The 18,716-nt window shown below is 30.4% G+C and overlaps 1 protein-coding gene and 1 long non-coding RNA gene across 2 annotated transcripts in view; one reads left to right on the forward strand and one right to left on the reverse strand.

The window, feature by feature from the left end:
• LOC123259562 overlaps positions 1-9,910 on the forward strand; it is a 246,629-nt gene extending 236,719 nt beyond the window's left edge. Inside the window, exon 8 of the long non-coding RNA XR_006508266.1 lies at positions 9,399-9,910. This is a non-coding gene — a long non-coding RNA (uncharacterized LOC123259562). The remainder of the gene's footprint in view (positions 1-9,398) is intronic.
• LOC123259546 (ephrin-B2) overlaps positions 1-18,716 on the reverse strand; it is a 355,672-nt gene that overhangs the window by 262,069 nt on the left and 74,887 nt on the right. The gene's annotated exons all lie outside the window — the stretch shown is intronic.

An 18,716-nucleotide genomic window follows, 5' to 3' on the forward strand; every position in this document is an offset into this window, starting at 1 on the left:
AATCGTGATGAAACTTGGTAGGGTTGTTGCTTAGGTTAGTACCGAGGACCTCCTTCAATTTTGATTGATTCGGCTGATTAGTTTCAAAATGGCAGCCGTTTAAAAACGTTACAAGATAACCAAAAATGACACTTTTGGTTGTTTGTCATCTAACAAGGTTTTTATTAAGCTAAAGAGCTAATTTTTGGAAGAATATCATCAGAATTGAAGAAACAAACTTGGTTGTTAACAATATCGAGGTTTATTAACAGCTCCTCTTCATATAAATCTAATTTAGTTTGTTTTTTGATGGAATTTAGTGATATAGTTTCGTTAAAAATAAAAATTTCTATGTTTGATCATTTTAAAAGAGAATTGTTATCAGGATATCTTTGGTAGTAATCAATGAATCTTGATGAAACTTGGTAGGGTTGTTCCTTAGGTTAGTACCTAGGACCTTCTTCAATATGAATTGATTCGGTTGATTAGTTTGCAAATGGCAGACATTTCAAAATGTTCTGGGACAACCAAAAATGCCATTTTTGGTTGTTTGCCATCAAATGAGTTTCTAATGAAGAAAAGAAGCTAATTTATGAAGAAATATCATCAGGAATTTCTAAGGAAAGTCGAGTATCAACAATAGTACCAGTTTTTATCATCTCAAAGGCACCTTTTCCCCAATACCTTAAAGTCTAGTATCCAAAGCAAGTCTCTTACAGTGAGCGAGTATTCCCTTGAGATCCGTTGGATCCGGGCTTAAATATTCGGATTTAAAATCTAATATAATATCAAAATACGGGAATTGATTGTGAAGTGGAGTAAACAGTCCTGATCCGGCATCAATGATTGGTGGTGTGGCGTAGTGGTAAGGCGAAACGGTTGGATTGCCGAGTTGGCACTGGAGTTTAAGTCGGAGTGTTGGAGTTAAAAGGTAAAAGGAACCAATAGAGAGATATCTTTTAGCAAAGGATTGCTGGGGATTACGCTGTCTAGCGCGAAGATAATAGAGCCGCAGGGAAACTGCCGGACCCAATGGTAAAATAAATCAACGGGTGGATCTCACACGGGAGTTATGGGAAGGACGGAAGTAGGGCTCATGATCTACGACCGGCACCTAGATGTTTCCGACTAAAAATCCATTATATATTACGCATAACAAGACGCCAGCATTGCCTCAAACTTTAAATCAGCTCGAGGAATCCGGGCATGTTTAATATCATTTTGGCTTTCCATTCGCGTGTCTAGTCCTTTTCATCCTTTCCAGGAAATGACCTGCCTATATTTTAATTTATCGAAACACACATAAATAGCAGTGTAGAATAGAAGGAGAGTTCTATATAATTTAATATGACGCTAAATCGGGTTTATTATGGCTACCGCGGATGCCTGTAACGAGTTTATAAATATAATTTAAATTATTTAATTAAATCTAGTGAAACGGGAATGTCAATACAATAATGGATATTTAAATGGATTAATATTTGGATTTATTTGTGTGGATGTGAAAGGAAATATAAATTGAAACAACCCCGCGTAGTTGTGGCCTATGAACAAATCTCATGTAGGATAAATTTTCAAATTTATATAAATATATGTATGTGTATATGCTAGTCCGCACTAATTAAGTCCTGAAATTCAGCATTTACTCTGATCAAACGTTAGTCCGGGCAACGATTGTTATTTCGATAAAACGCGTTAATTTTCAGCTTGTTTAGGTCACCCGACTGTCCAACGTGCGATGCGCGACTGTATCAGTCCATATTTGTGTGACGTTGATGATGTGTGCCAGCATTTTATGCACACATCAAAATCAAACATACATCATCGCAAACAAATAAAATCTTATTATTGATTTATCGAGGAAAATAAAACACTGTTCCAATGAAAAATTATTATTTGCAAGCGTAAATTTGTTGAATTTTATTGCGATTTTGACGCAGGTATTAATAATGACACTCGTTTTAAATTCGACCCGATTACGTGGAAATATTACATGACTGGTTCAGTTTGTGCTTTTTTTTTTGGATGACGGGCTTTTGGAGTAATTAGTTTATTTTTATTTTTAGTGATAGATGACTGGAGTGATGTATGAACTTTTGTTCTCAATTATTGAAACCATCATGTGAACATGTGAATAAAAAAATATTTTTTTGAGAGAACGACTAAATTTATCAACAGCAATTAATTTTTAACGCAGTTTTAAACATTGATTGAATAATACGTAAGAAGTTAAAATATTTTTTTAATTAATATTTTAGCAAAAAATCTAATTAAAAAAATTTGACAATTTTTACTTCTTAAATTAATTTTAATTTTTATAAATTAAATTCAAAAATATTAAGTAATTTATTTTTATCAATGTAAATTATTTTTTTTATATAAAAAAACTACCAATCTAATAATTTAAATAAAGATTTATTTAACAAGCAACTTTGCAGTCACTATGTGACTGCCGTGACTTGTGAACGATAAATAAATAAAACTTTGCTTTATTAAATAATGAATTTTGTTAAATTGCACCGTAATTTTTTAACTATTGACGTTTTTAAAGATATAAGCTCATCCCGATGTTACACTCATCAAGAGCTTTCATTTGAGTACCCACATGCATTTTTGATATATTTTTCATATATATATAGATATATGTAATATATATAAATATATAAAATGTATGAAAAATTGTGGATACTCAAATGAAAGGTCTTGATGAGTGTAACATCAGGATAAGCTTATATCTTTAAAAATGTCAATAGTTCACAAGATACAAGGTCGTTTCTTAATTATGTTAAATTGCACTGTACTTTCTTAACTATTGACAATGTTAAAGATATAAGCTCATCCCGATGTTATACTCATCAAGAGCTTTCATTTGAGTACCCACATGCATTTTTGATATATTTTTCATATATACATATATATAATATATATAAATATATAAAAAATTGATGTGGGTACTCAAATGAAAGGTCTTGATCAGTGTAATGTTGGGGTAAGTTTATATCTTTAAAAATGTCAATAGTTCACGAGATACAAGGTCATTTCTTAATTATGCTTATTATCTTATTAATATAGATTATCAAAAAAAATTATTTGTTGAAATTTAATAAATTTAATATCAAAAAATTTTATCAGTGCAATCTAAAAATCATTATTGATTATTAATATAAATTCCAAAAATTAGCTTATTAATTTCTAGTATTGTCTCGCATTAGTATATAAGTATACAAATAATCCAGTAAACAATAAATAGCGGTCATTGTTATTAGGTAAAGTGGTATAATGGATCTAGAGTATGGAAAGTGGAAATTCTGACAATAGATAACTGAATGACCAACTTGAGGCTTAGAAGTTCCGAGGAAGTTTCAAGAAGACATAGAGACGGTAGATACGCTCTTACAGCTCCTATATACTTATACAGTTGGTCAAATTGCATTACTCTCATAATATAAGTTGGGTTGCATAACTTGTTCCCAGAGTCCCATATGCATTTCCGCAATTCTGCTTTCGGTACATTAATTGTCTAGATAATTGCTTTTATTAGGATTCACCTCCGAGTATACTTATACTCGCACACTTATCTCTTCGTATATATATATATATGTATATATATATACGAAGCTCGAGCTCTAGTATTTCCACCAACACAACCTTTCAGTCCCGGTCCACAATTATGTAGTTTTCTGTTTTCAGCGGCATCACGCTAGACAATTAAAGTCATTACTCCTTTCTTGCTCTCATCAGCACACTCATAATTTTTTTTTTGTTCAAAAACTCCATGACAGATGCGCCATTGAAGGGCAAACAAAAAATATGTATTTCCCATCCATCATAAAAGGATAATTCTTATAAAGAGAAAAATAAAAAGTAAAGTAAATCTAATTGCAATTAACGAGATTTTTCTGGTCGAGAAAGCCCAAACTCGGGAGGAGGAGGAGGAGGAGGAGAAGAGGAATGGGAAGTTAGAGGTAGAAGTAAAGCCAGAGCTTCGGCATACCAGAACAGCAAACACAGACGGAAAAACAAACATGGTAGAGGCATTTCAGAATCTCGAGAGGTTTACACCGGCTCAAAGATAACGCGATTAATAATATTACCGATTTTAGACATTAAGAAAATTTCATTTTATCATATTCATTACTTTTTACATCTTCTTACGCAAATATATCATTTACTCGATCATGTTTGTTTATTTTAATTTTATTCATTACGCTGACCGTTTGTTTTATGTTCCGATATTAAGGAGCTCTTTGTTCTCCGCTAATGGAACGACTCCGACGCAGTGGGTCTAAATTATAAGAAAATAATAAACAAATGTGCTGTGAATAATTATTGTAATTAATTCTGACTTTTTTTTGGTAAATTATAATAACAAGCTTATTAATTGAACTTTGAGTATTTTTTTCAATTAATTTTTTTTGCAAAAAATATCAAAATTTAACATAAATTTTTTAAATAATTAAAATAAATTTTTATGTAATGATAGAAAAATTTGTTAATTGTTAATAAATTAATTTACTAGCAACCTTGCAGTCACTATGTGACTGCTATGACTTGTGAACTATAAATAAATAAAATTTTGCTTTTTTAAATAATGAATTATATTAAATTACACTGTACTTTTTGAACTATTGATGTTTTTAACAATATAAGCTCATCCTGAGGTTACACTCATCAAGAGCTTTCATTTGAGTACCCACATGCATTTTGATATATTTTTCATATATGCATATATATAACATATATAAATATATGAAAATTACTAAATAATGATTGATGTAATCGGGATGAGCTTATATCTTTAAAAATGTCAATAGTTCTCAAGATACAAGGTCGTTTCTTGATTATGTTAAATTGCACTGTACTTTCTTAACTATTGACATTTTTAAAGATATAAGCTCATCCCGATGTTACACTCATCAAGAGCTTTTATTTGAGTACCCACATGCATTTTCATATATTTTTCATATATACATATATATAATATATATAAATATATGAAAAATTGATGTGGGTACTCAAATGAAAGGTCTTGATGAGTGTAACATCAGGATGAGCTTATTTCTTTAAAAATATTAATATTTCTCAAGATACAAGGTTGTTTCTTGATTATGTTAAATTGCACTACACTTTCTTAACTATTGACATTTTTGAAGATATAAGCTCATCATGATATTACACTCAGTAGAGTTCTGATTTGGAGTACCCACATGCATTTTTATATATTTATATTTATATTTATATTTATATACATATATATATACATATATATAAATATATGAAAAATTGATGTGGGTACTCAAATGAAAGGTCTCGATGAGTGTAATGTCGGGATGAGCTTATATCTTTAAAAATGTCAATAGTTCACGAAATACATGGTCATTTCTTTATTATCTATCTAGAGATCGAATATTTTCAAAAATACACGGGCCACAAAGTTTTGCTTATTCTCTTAATAATATATATTTTTAGAAAAAAAAAAATAAATTTATTAATATTTAAAAAAATATTTTTAAGACTAAATATGTCTTGCAATATTAAATTAATAATTTAAACAGTCAAATAAAATATTTTTAGGGATTTATTCTAAAGAATTTTTGAATAATAAATTTTAACTAATAAATATTTATTAAGAATTTAATAAAGCTTATTAAATATTAACAAATCTTTCTATCAATCTAAAAGTTAAAAACTTTTCAAGTCAAAAAGTTCTACCGCGTTAATTAATTGAACAGAATAAACAAATTCAAGAGAAAAAAAATAAATAAAAAAATTTAATTACTAATTCAAAGAATAATTTCCTTTTGAAAAGTTAATTATGGCGCAACAACCATTCGCACTTGAAGTAACAACAGTGTCTATAGTTGTGAGTATATATGTGTGTATGTATAGACGGTATAGAGTCTACTCAATTACCAGAGTACCGCAGAATGTTGTTTAGAAGTTTTACATCCGAAATTAGGAAAATTAAATTCGTTATATTTTAAAATAACGAGTTAGATCCCCATGTCTATGTCTATTTTCTATTTAGGAAAAACTTTTACTCCGAGACAGCTCAACTGAGGTATTTAATTATTCGTAATTTAATTAATAAAGATATATTTTGTTATTTGTGTTTATAATAAATGCAACATTCTTCCGCTTCTGGAGACGAAAGTTTTGCGAAATAGGATAAATAAGAGTTTAAGTTAAATTATTAATTTATTTCAAAATACCCGAGAAAAAAAAAAAGGTTGACAGAGTTGCGAGGAGGCACAGACGCAATTTAAATCCCAGACGGCAGATCCTACAACTCTAAATTAAATTTAAAATTTCAGACACGTTTTATTAAATCAACGTGCTCCTCGATATCGAATATATTTCTGGGCATTATGCTTCGCTATTTTACGCGAGAGCATCTCGATTAAACTTAATTTTGCGCAACATTTAGATTTATTATCTTTTAACTATTTCATTTGTATTTTAATAATTATTTTCTACTTTTTTTTTTATTTGATACTTTAACTCTTCAAATTTCGTCAATTTCGAGCTTAATCAGAAATTTGAAACGTTTTTTAATTAAATCGAATAAAAAAATCATAAAATCTAAATTAAATGGGTCAAAATTTGGAAAATTAATAAAATACTTGTTCATTTAGACAATTGAATCCGATGTAGACAGATTGATTAATTTATCAGAGATCGTGATTTTGATTCGTTAAATTTAGACTGTTTATTGATTCAAACCATTTCAGACCATTTTAGATTGTTCTATACCAACGCTCAATTATGAATGGCTTAAATTTAGAACGGACAACATCACTCTAATTGTTTTATTGATTTAATTTCAAGCAATAGTAATTTTTAGACCGGTGTTGAATAAATTTAAACTATCCATCGATTGAAAAACTATTTTTGACGAACATTTTAAAGTTTTCATCATGATAAAATGCTTTAAATAAATTTACAATAGTCAAAAATGATTATTTCTTCACTAGAACAAGGATGAAGTATTTTTTTTAATGTAACATTGATAATTTCTTCAACCTTAATGGTGATTTCTTCAGTAATTTTAATGCAAACATCCAAAATATGAATATTCATCAATTTCTTCAATCATTTTATCATAATTGCACTAATCAAATATTAGTAAGATCAAAATTTTCGCATTAAAACATTAAAAAAAGAGAATTCTATTATTAAATTAAAAATTCCTTCAACATTAATGGTGATTTCTTCAATATTTTCTATTGAAACATCCAAAATATGAATATTCATCAAGTTTTTCAATCATTTTATCATAACATCGACAAATTGTTATTATGATCAAAATTTTTGCACTAAAACATCAAAAATGGGCAATTCTATCATTAAAGTAACAATTCCTTCAACATTAATGATGATTTCTTCAATATTTTCTGTCCGAATTTCCAAAATATAAATATTCATAAAGTTTTTCAATCATTTTATCATAATTACACTAACCAATTATCAATATGATTAAAATTTTTGCATTAAAACATCAAAAAAGCATAATTTTATCATTAAATTAAAAATTCCTTCAACAATAATTAAAATTCCTTCAATCGTTTTACTTAAAATATAAATAAATATCAAAATAAAAATTTTTCATCCAAAAAACTAAACAAAAAATTTCCCAGAACAAAATAAAAACCGCTTGTACACTTACAACCTATAAAATTCCTATTAAAATTAATGCCAACCATAAATTCTCACCCTTCTTTGGCTGTTAGTCTAGCACAGCCCTCTTTCTAGACTGTGAACCCTAAAAAAACCTGTCAATATCCCTCCAGTACCCTTTAGTGGCCATTTAAATCGCGTGGTTGGGCTCCATTTGTATGTAAACTTAAAATTTTAAGCTTTATTTATCTTAATCAAACCATTAGCAACGGCACGCTCGCGTGTGGTTGTTGGGATTGATAAGGAAATTCGCCGGTACGCTCCTCGCATCGATATCATACGATACTTAATATTTTTCCTTGTACTCTCCTTCTCTCCCGTATTTTTCAGCAAAAGTTTGTTAAAAAATACCCCATATAATTATTTAAATGGTATCATTTAATTGCGGGTAATGCCTACGGATATTTATTACCCCCCTTGCTCATATTTTATGCAGAAAGAAGGAGGAGGTCAAAAATAATTACCATGATCTGCAATCTATCATCTAGCATCTAATGATATAGCAGTTTTAATTATAATTGCACCCGCGATTCGTAATCGTGATTACAATTTTGATGGATTTAGTGAAACTCGTGCGCCCTTGACTGAACCAAGAAATGGGTTAGAGGTGCAACCCACTAATGTGGGTTAATTTGTGAGGCATTGCCCTAACAGGTCCCAAGTTCCAGGCACCAGGAATCACCCTCACCTGTATTTTAATATATATGAGGACATATTTCTTCGTTGGAGGCGTTAGCATAGGTTATCCACCGGTCCATTGGTCAACGAAGGTTACTCGAGGTACGGCAGTCATTGCCCGTGTGAAATAGGGGTTGGCCAGGTTCCAAGCTCGTACGTTACCAGCTATACCTAACCTGGACTCCAGTACTCTAGTCAAGAGACTTTTTGCTTTCAGCTCGCGTACATACGTGCATTCATACATACATATATGGGAGATAGAAATTTTTTTTTCTCTATAATAGAAGATCACTACACCGAGACGTCTTGATCACGATGCTCCAGCTCTCAGAAATCCCCGAGGAATCAGATCAGACTGCTGGTACACGGTTGTTAAAATTCTGGTCAAGTGCCTATGCTGGTACGGAACCTGCTACTGTAACTGGAGTCTGGACTCTCGAGTCATTTAAACCTTTCAAGCTGCCGAAAATAATTTATATTTGCGATAAAAAAAAACCGGGTCAACGATTGCAGTTGATAAATGATAATAATAATAACAAATGAAATGATTGCAGGATTTTTGTTTGTCGGCAAAAAAATTTCAGGGATTTAGGATTTTTTTTTTTTTTTTATTTTTTTTAGTGGAAAAAAGAATTAATCCCCAGTGAAAAAATATAAACTGCGATATGATAGATGGAATAAAAAACAATCCTATTAAATAACGTATCACTCGACAAGGTGATTTTTATTTCACTGCGATCGAGATTTTACAAGATCAGTCACTGTCAATCATACGCTGCGCTTTTTAGCTGTTAATTTAATTGAGAATACATACAGACTGGTTTTTTTAGTTTTAATTTTAATTAATGAAGTAGAACACGGAAAAAAAACTTATTTTGTTAAAAATATTGTCTTAAATTAATTTAAAAAATAATTATTTTTAGAAATAAATTTTATAGAGTTTTTTTCAGCGCAGAAAAAAAATTTAAAGCGAAAAATAGTTGGACATATCAACCGACACTGACAATAATTTATTCATGGTTGTATACTAAAGATACTAACGATAATTATTATTTTCTATTTAGGTCAATTTACTGGGACATTTAAGTTACGATATTACGAGGCACCTGCGTCATAATGGGGGCAAAAAGCCCGGCACCAAAGACTATCTACTACATACTATATGGCAATAAGTAACAGTGAAGTATGGAGGTAAGCTAATAGCGCGGTTAGTAATTACCACTATTAGTGCAATACCTTATTCCTGCTCCTGCTCCTTCTCCTTGTACCAGTTCTCGTTCTCGTTCTTGGTCTTCACGGTGCAGGCACAAGGAAGATACGTTTTGAATAATCGATTAAAATACTCGTTCCAGATATGTTGACTATACTATTACGCTCAAAGGCTTAATCTCCAGCTACCGTTTTCTATAAATTTTCATTCTATCAATTCTCTTAATTTTAGCATTATTCATGTATTGTAATCAGTAATTACCGTCACTACTTAGTTGGGTTGCAAACTGCTGTACTTCTCAAGTGATAGATCCGATTATATGCTAATAGTTCAATTTCATTATCAATTACAGATTTACTACCAGTTATTTCAATCATTTTTAGTAGATTTTATAAAAATCTAACTATTGCAGCCGTCCTCGTGGCGCAACTTTTAAAAAATTTAGCCATTTTCTGACTTAGTTTGTCGAGCTGAGTCAGAAAATATATATAGTTCAAAAATTTATATATGTATGTATTTATACGATATAACGCGGCTTGTCAGCACGATAGCGTTTTCAATTTATGACCGATTCTTCTCAAACTCAGCATGTTTTATCTATCGATCAAGACCAAGGTTAAGTTCGAAGATGAGCTTAATCGGGCGAGTAATTTGGAAATGACAGAATTTTGAAATTTTGAAAATCGTAAAAATTGATGTTTTTACTACTTCAACTTGGTATAATTACTGAACTAGACAAGATATTGAAATTCGGTAAAATGCATTGTAAAGCTCTTTTAATAAGCTTTAATTTTCACTACTTAGAAGTGGTAGTAGTCTCAATATTACTCCGTTTACAGTTCGTTTAATGAAACAGTTTTACTGTTGCAGCCGTTTTAGAATTATTGTCTACATCATAGCTTAATCATGATGTAAATTCAATAATTACGATATTGATCAGTCTTTCGTGTAATTTTTTCGGGTAGGTTGTCAGGAAATATTTCACAAATTAGTTCTAACCATTGTTTTCTTCAACTAAAATTTTATCCGGTTGCAACATTCTGATTAACTTGAAAACTGTTGTTTCTAAGCAGTTACTTAAAATTTGGACATTTATAATTCAAATCTTATAATCTGTGCAATTCTTTGGTAAATATTTGAGAAACTTTTTCTTCACAAGATAATTTTTTTTCCAAAATTTGTTGTAAATAGTTTTAAATTTATTATTGAATTTTGTTTTTAATTCATGAATTAAGTTATACATTATCAGTGTTATTATATTATTTTATTAAAAATCAATTTTTTTTATTTGAAAAATCTACTTCCATTTCGGCTGCCGAATGGCCTTTTTTAACTTTAGTTCATTTTTTTCGGAAATAATTTATTTATTTATTAATTTTTAATAAATATTTTTTGCAATTTTTTTTTTTAATAGTAAATTAAGTAATTTTGTATTAAACAAAGCTTTTAATATTTTTTTATTAAAAATTTTTCCTTTTTTTTTTTATTACCTAAATAATAAATTTTGTTCGCAATAATTATAAAAAAAAAATTTTTAATTATTTTTAGACATAAAAAAAATTGATCAATTTTTAATAAATTATTTTTTTAAACAATTTATTAAGTATAAACTTTTATTTTTTATTAATATTTATAAACTATTTATAAAAAATTAATAAAGCTTATTAAATTCTTTTATCAGTATCATGAATATCAATAAATCCAAATAAAATTACAAAATTCCCAATTATAAATTGACTTCATTATTATTGAAGCCTTATAACGTCACAGCAATAAATTTTTCATCAAACTTCAGAAGACTTCATAAGAAACTAATCCGAGTTTCAATAAAAATCAATAATTTGAAAGGGTTCTCACGAAGAACTCAAAGTTTTTCCAATCAGAGCAATTGAATTAATAATTAAAAAAAAAATCGTATAAACTTGCGGGGCTTTTCAATCATAAAAAGTCCCCCAGAAAATTCTTATTAATCAGTTATTTATGCAGAAGAACATAACATCATCCATGATCTATTAACGAGTGTAATTAATGAAGAAATTATCTTAGTTTAATTTATCAACCTTGGAAAAAAAAAGTGAGTAATTATTATTACATATAAGTATCGAAGTCATTTACCCGTCAGACAGGAAAGCATGCGTGTAAATTCATTAGTGTGTGTCCAAGTCGGTTTAGAAGCAGGGAGAGGAATTTTATTGGGCTCGAGCGGCGGCAAAAAGACGCTAGTGTCACCGACCAGTTTAAGATTTTTATGCAAGCATTGATCGTTAATCAATCACCCCCGGTTCGGAGGGAGGGCTGCGATCGGCTAAAAGGACGCGAAATACTCCAGAGAACATCCGAAATCAAAGAGACAAAATCAACAGCGACTGTACACGGAGAATGAGACCGATAAATATTGTTTTTGCTCTGTGTGACATGTTGTTGTTGTTGTTGTTGCTTCAGCTGAAGCTTCTGTTTCTGTTTCAACTTCAGCTTTTGATTCCAACAGCCATTACCAAGTATAGACACTGAGTCAACTTACCTACCGACTCAAACTATAACCCACAGCCCAAATCGAATTTGTATAATTACCCCCTTTTGTTCTCCTCCTCCTTCCCAAGATATACATATGCCTTTTGTTTTGCCTCCAGCTCAAGGGTATAGTAATAATTAAATCCTCTAAAAAGTAACCGACCAAAAAATGACAATCTGCCCAAATAATTAGTCTTTAACGAGCTCTTCCAAGGTTGATTGAAATCCGGTGGATTTTTTAGTCGCCCGGTTATGATCATGGCTGAGCCTTCATCCCAGGGATCCTTTAGGGAACCTTCAGTATATTCATATATATATATATATATTCATGCACAGGGACTCGCACTATACTAGCATCCTGGAAAGCTTTCTTAGATGCTATTCCTCCGCTGGATTTAGCGCCTCTCAGGACGGCTTTAACGATGGCGTTAATAACGACCTTCACGACGTGAACCACCCGTTTAGCTCGGAGCCTAAGGCCGATATACTACGAGAACTTAATTACTTACTGACTGAGGAAGCCTAGACATCATGCTAATAGCCGCTTACTTACCTGGAACATAAAAAATTTAGACATTAATGGAATTGATTTATTTACTGGGTGATTTCTTTTTTATTGGTCGTTTAAGAAGAGTTTTGTTTTATTAGGTTTGATAGTTAATATTTAAATACTTCGAGCAATAAAACTAATCTGAGTACTTTGAGAATTGAAATGTTTTATTAGTTTTCAATGATGATTGTTATATACTAATTAAATTGATTTTGCATCCTCTATAAGGTTCTAAGGCCAAACAGTTATTTTTTCAATTACGGAAAAATCCCCACTGAGTAGGTCCCCCCCTTTCCCCTATCCGTTCTTTCCCAACTCCCTTAAAAATTTGCTTTAATATGGCTCTTTACCGTAAGATGGACGGTGGCGTTGTTTGCTCGGTGGGTCTTATATACGTGACTGAATATAGTAATCAGTACTTGTCTCGGATAGCTTAACTGGTAGAGCCCTTGGCGCGTAACCGAGAGATCTGGGTTCGATTCCCAGTCTGGGCTGTCTGATTATTTTTTCAATTACGGAAAAATCCCCACTGAGTAGGTCCCCCCCTTTCCCCTATCCGTTCTTTCCCAACTCCCTTAAAAATTTGCTTTAATATGGCTTAAATTAGTTTATTATTTTTTTAGAAATTTGGAATTTTTAAATTTACATTCCCGCATTTATATGCTGGGATGTATTATTAGGCTTTAAAACTCTCGATAAATTTATTTCTGATGATTGATTTATACCAATCGAATTGTGTTTGCATCCTTTACAAGGTTTTTAGGCCAAACAGTTGATTACACAGAGAAAAATTAATTATACTACCTACTACACAAAAATATCAACTCTTACTATCTAAAATGGTAATAAAATTAATTAGTAATAAGATAATAAGTTGTATCATTGACAATTGTAATAGTTACTATTAATAATGGTAACGATTACTATCGAAAATGATAATTGTAATTAATAAAAATTATAACTGTTATAATTGAAGATGGTAATTGTAACCATCTCAGATTTTAAAAATTCTGAAAAAAAAATAATATAAATTTACTTCATTAAATCCTTTATTTATATCCATATTTTTTTTTTAATTTGAATTTTATTGAAAATTTTCCGTTGAAACTTATTTTAGACACATAAAAATTTAAATATAAATTCAATCTCAATTTAATCCTGTTTTTTTGTGCATTACAGCTGCTTGTAGTTTATTCAGAAATGCATCCACGGTAAGGCAGATTCTTAATTTTTTAAATAGTTTTTACTAGCTTAGATAGTAGCTATTATTATTACTGATAGTAACTGCAACCATAAGGTTATATTAGAAATTACAATTTTGATAATAGTAGTAACTAATTAAAATAATAGAAGTTATTATTACTGATTACCATCATAATAGTAGTAGTTGCTATCAGGATGGTAAATACTACACGGAAAAAAGTAAACTGTAATAAATAACAGTCGATTTATAATAAGCAATGATCAACTGCTAAAAACTACCATTTCAAACAGTAAAATTGTGATTTTACTATTCACTTTATAATATTTACCATTAAAACGTTACAATTTACTTTTAACATAGAAGAAAATATTATTTCAAAGAGTAATATTCGCTATGTAAATGTCTAAAATGATAAAGTATAATAATTAAGAATTCAGACTTTGATACTTATCATTTTGTACCTAAAAAATGATCTTAAGATATGTAAAAAGTATAAAATAAAGTTAGTAAATTTCTAATACAAGCAACGTCAATATTTACAAAGTAAAATGGTAAATTTTAAACGCAATGCTAAAAATCAAACTGTAATTATTGACTTGCTTGGACTGGTAAAATGTATATATTAAGAGTATAATTTTTACTGTTTGAAATGTTAAATTCTCTCAGAGTGAGACCCCCTTCTCTTTCATCTAAGTTCCCCTTTTTCTCATAATATGGACTATATATTAAAATGGCAATTTTTACTGTTTGAAACTGTAATTTTTTAAGATGAAAGAGTCGTTATTTACTATAGTGACAACTACTAATCACTTATTTTAGATATTAAACTATAAATTGTGGCTTTTATACTTTCTACATTAAGTTCTGTAATATTTATACTTTTGCCACCCCGACATCTGCTTTACTGTTTGAAACTATAAAAATTAACCGGAATCCGAGTGAATATTACAGTTTACTTTTTTCCGTGTACAATTCAGATGGTTCACTTAATTATTTAAATAATATTTAATACAATCAAATTCAGTTAATAGATTTAACCATAACTAGATCATAAAATTTACTATAAAATTTTCTCCGTATAGTTTATAATTTTTTTAGAAATTTTGAATTTCTGAAGTTACATCCCCGAATGTCAAGTGTAAGTCAGATTAGGCTTTAAAACTCACGATAAATTTTTTACTAATGATTATTATATACCAATCGAATCATTTTTGCATCCTCTACAAGATATTTAGACCAGAGAGTTAATTAATTTACTATTTTTTTATAAATTTAGAATTTTTAAAATTCCACTAGAAATCACAAGTGCGCGCTGTAATTTCAAACCAATAATAAATCCGGATCAAAAATGATTTATCGGTAGAAAAAGTGTCCAATTTCTCAATCGGACTCAGAAGATTGATCTGGTATCTGAAATAGTCTTGTAGTGCAGTAGTAGTGTGTCTGGTGATTGCTCCCGGGATTGTCTATAGAACAATAGGGATCCATCGGTTTCGGAATGGGAGTAGGTGCTATCGCCGGGCAATTAGTAATCGGTACCGGGCAATTACGTGGGCAAAAACACCGAGAATACCGTTTCAGGTTTACGGCTCGATAAATCTTTACCGGCACGCAATTAATCGGCCGCGAGGCACTTGGAAACACACGGTGAGCTGGGTGGTATCTGGTTGACCCTCGGTCACTCGAGCTCGCCGAGAGTCTACCTCCTGCGGTCAGAATCGGTGTAGGTATACGCGAGGAGACCAGATTAACCAAACCAATGCGCACATTGCCGATCCTGGCCCTGTTCACCGGAAAAGAGTCTGTGCTGTATAAGTATACTCGGCCTCGGCGATGCCTGTTGGTTGTTGGTTGTTCGATGTTGGTCCAGCTCCATCCATTCCAGCGTATGCTCTAGCTCCGCAAGGGAGTCGAGTTCAGGAGAGTTCTCGGTGAGAATGTGAGTCTCTGTTGTACAACCTCGATACCTCGACTCTCTAACCCAAACATAATAACGGCTACCAATTAAAATACCTTATTATGCCCGAACAATACCGGAGGAATTACCGACGGTCTCCGAAAGGCTGCTAGTCAGCTCTAGAGCGACAAAACTCCGAAATTCAAAAGTACCCCTAAGACTAACTCTTCTTGTACGTTTATTAACAATTTAAAACAACTATACAATTATAAATAATTGGAATTTTTTACATACAGGAAAAAATTTTTTTATTAACACTAATTTTAACAATTTTAAATAAAGGCATTTATTTAAAGAATTTGTTAAAAAATTATTGAACTAATTCATTTTTTATTTGAATTAATTTTACTTGGCTCAAAAATTTTTTTTTAACACAACTTAATTTTTTTATGAATGAACATTGAAGGAAAAATTAATTTGAATCAAGAGAAAAATTCTTAAACCAAGAAAATAATTTTAAATTGTTTTAAATCAAGGCGAAAAATTCTTGAATCTATTCAAATAAAAAAGATGAAATTCTTAAAAATTATTTACTTAATACAAGTAAATTTTGGCGTAGTTATAATTACTAATCGTTGATTAATAATAGATACAATTATAAATAATTAGAATTTTTTACATCCAGGAGAAAATTTTTCTATTAAGACTAATTTTAAATAGACAAAACATCTATTAATAAAAAAAATCAAGAGAATTATTTAAAGAATTTGTTGAAAAATTATTAATTAATTTTTTATTTGAATTAATTTTACTTGACTCAAAAATTTTGTTACCATATTTAAAAATTTTTTTTCATCTCAAATTAATTTTTTTATGAATAATTATTGAAAAAAAAATTAATTTAAATTAAGAGAAAAATTCTTAAGCCAAGAAAATAATTTTAAATTGTTTTGAATCAAGGCAAAAAATTCTTGAATCTATTCAAATAAAAAAGATGTTCTTAAAAATTATTTACTTGATGCAAGTAAATTTTGGTGTAGTTATAATCACTAATCGTTGATTAATAATAGATAGTCTGTAGATAATACCTCCCTTTTCTGTTTCTATGAATATTTCTCTCTCCGCCTCCGCGACCCGTTTAAAAATAATTCAATTCCGTAAAATGAACGGGAGGTCGCGCAGCACTCAACGGTCCATTCGCGGATCTTTCTTGCCGGTCCATTGTGGCGGGTCCACTTAGAGCTTTTAAGTGACCATTATACACCACTTAGTCAGTGTTATATGTATCGGGTGGACTCTAGCTGGGACATACACACCGAAAAATAGCATCATGGTGGTGCTCCATCGGACACAAAACCTTGTTAACAGAAATCGATTTTCCGACCGCTAATGCAAGTTATATTTCGGTCCACGTTACTCCCTGATACGGCTAATTAACGGAGTAAAAATGTTTGTCAACTAAAAATAGCCACCGCTGGCATTTGAAAGGTCCTTAATTTGATAAATTAATCTTCTGAATCAGAATCTGTGAATAATGTATGGAAAGCTTTAAATTTTCAATAGTTTTCCAGAACCGAAAAGTTAAAATTAGACTTAGAAGAGCACGCTTGTGCTTCTAAGCACTCTAAAAAGCTCGTGAAAATAAATTACCGAGGAGTATCAGGATCGGTATCGGTATTATGGAAATAGTGTCATCACTGTATAAATGTATAAATGTTTAAATGTATGTATGAGGTGAAAAACCCGGAGCAGGATAAAAATATTGACAGGCTCGGGAGCGATCAAGATGGAAAGGTGAACTCGACGAACGAGACAGCGGGCGCCTCGATGCAATCAATCTCCCGTTTAAAAATCACCAAATAAACTACTACGAGCACTCTTCGTGTCCTTCCAAGCGATATTGGTTTTCAATTTTTCCCGTGCTTCCCGTTAAAAAGTGTCTGTATCTATCTCTGTTTGCCCTTCCATCTCCACCTTTTTTCATCGTATCCCCATGTGAGCAATATAGAGCTGTGTAGTCTCATCTGAATATATATACCACTGAAGATCTCAATGTGAACTGTAAACTAAACCTCCATGAATACCCACTACCGGTTAAACCACTTTTGGTGACGTAATAATAGCTCAGCCTATTCCTATCCCATCCACTAACATTTATCACTATCATCCCGTATGGAAATCCTCTCGAATGGAAGGTTTTGCTCAAACTATTATATACTTACATTAATTCGTACTAGACCAGCCAAATCCAATTAAAAAGATATTTGTCGATTCTCCTGTCAGATTTTCGACAAATAAAACTAGAACAATTGTTTCAAATCTCTCTATTTTTAGTTATGCCAGTTTAGTTTTACGTTGTCATCAATTGTTCGTGAAAAATTGAACAAGTGTCTTTGGAAATGTCTCGATAAAGTGAAAAATCTAAATTTATTTTGATTCCTTCAAGTTATCTTCGTAAAACATCTATCAATTTTTTTTTCTGCAATCAATTTTCTGATTTGAAAATGATATTTTTACTAAATTGAAACAAAACTACTGTTGAAATTATTCTATATTTTAAATATAGTCATAATTATTAACATAGTAAATAAAATTTTCTCAATAAATGCTTTAAATATCCAAAAAACTGTACTAAAGAGTAAATTTTTTGTTATACCCTTTAATTTTTGTGTTATCATCAATTCTTCTCGAAAAATTGAAGAAGTTTCTTCGGAATTGTCTAAATAAAGTAAAAAATCTAAATTAATTTCGATTCCTTCAACTTATCATCACAAAACATCCCTTGTAAATTTTTGAACATCACATTTTTAAATTCAATCTTCTGTTTTTCAATTTTAAAGCAATATTTTCAACAAAATATTAACTAGACTTTTTTCAGAATAATTTCTAGTAATAAAAAACATTGAAAAAATTATTTAGTTCTTCACCAGAAGCAAAGTTGAGTTCTGTAGATCAAAAACTGCAGAGGAACGCTAATTAGCTCAGTGACATAAAAATCCACAAAAAGATA

This window comes from Cotesia glomerata, linkage group LG2, assembly GCF_020080835.1.
Source record: "Cotesia glomerata isolate CgM1 linkage group LG2, MPM_Cglom_v2.3, whole genome shotgun sequence".
NCBI classification, from domain to species: domain Eukaryota; kingdom Metazoa; phylum Arthropoda; class Insecta; order Hymenoptera; family Braconidae; genus Cotesia; species Cotesia glomerata.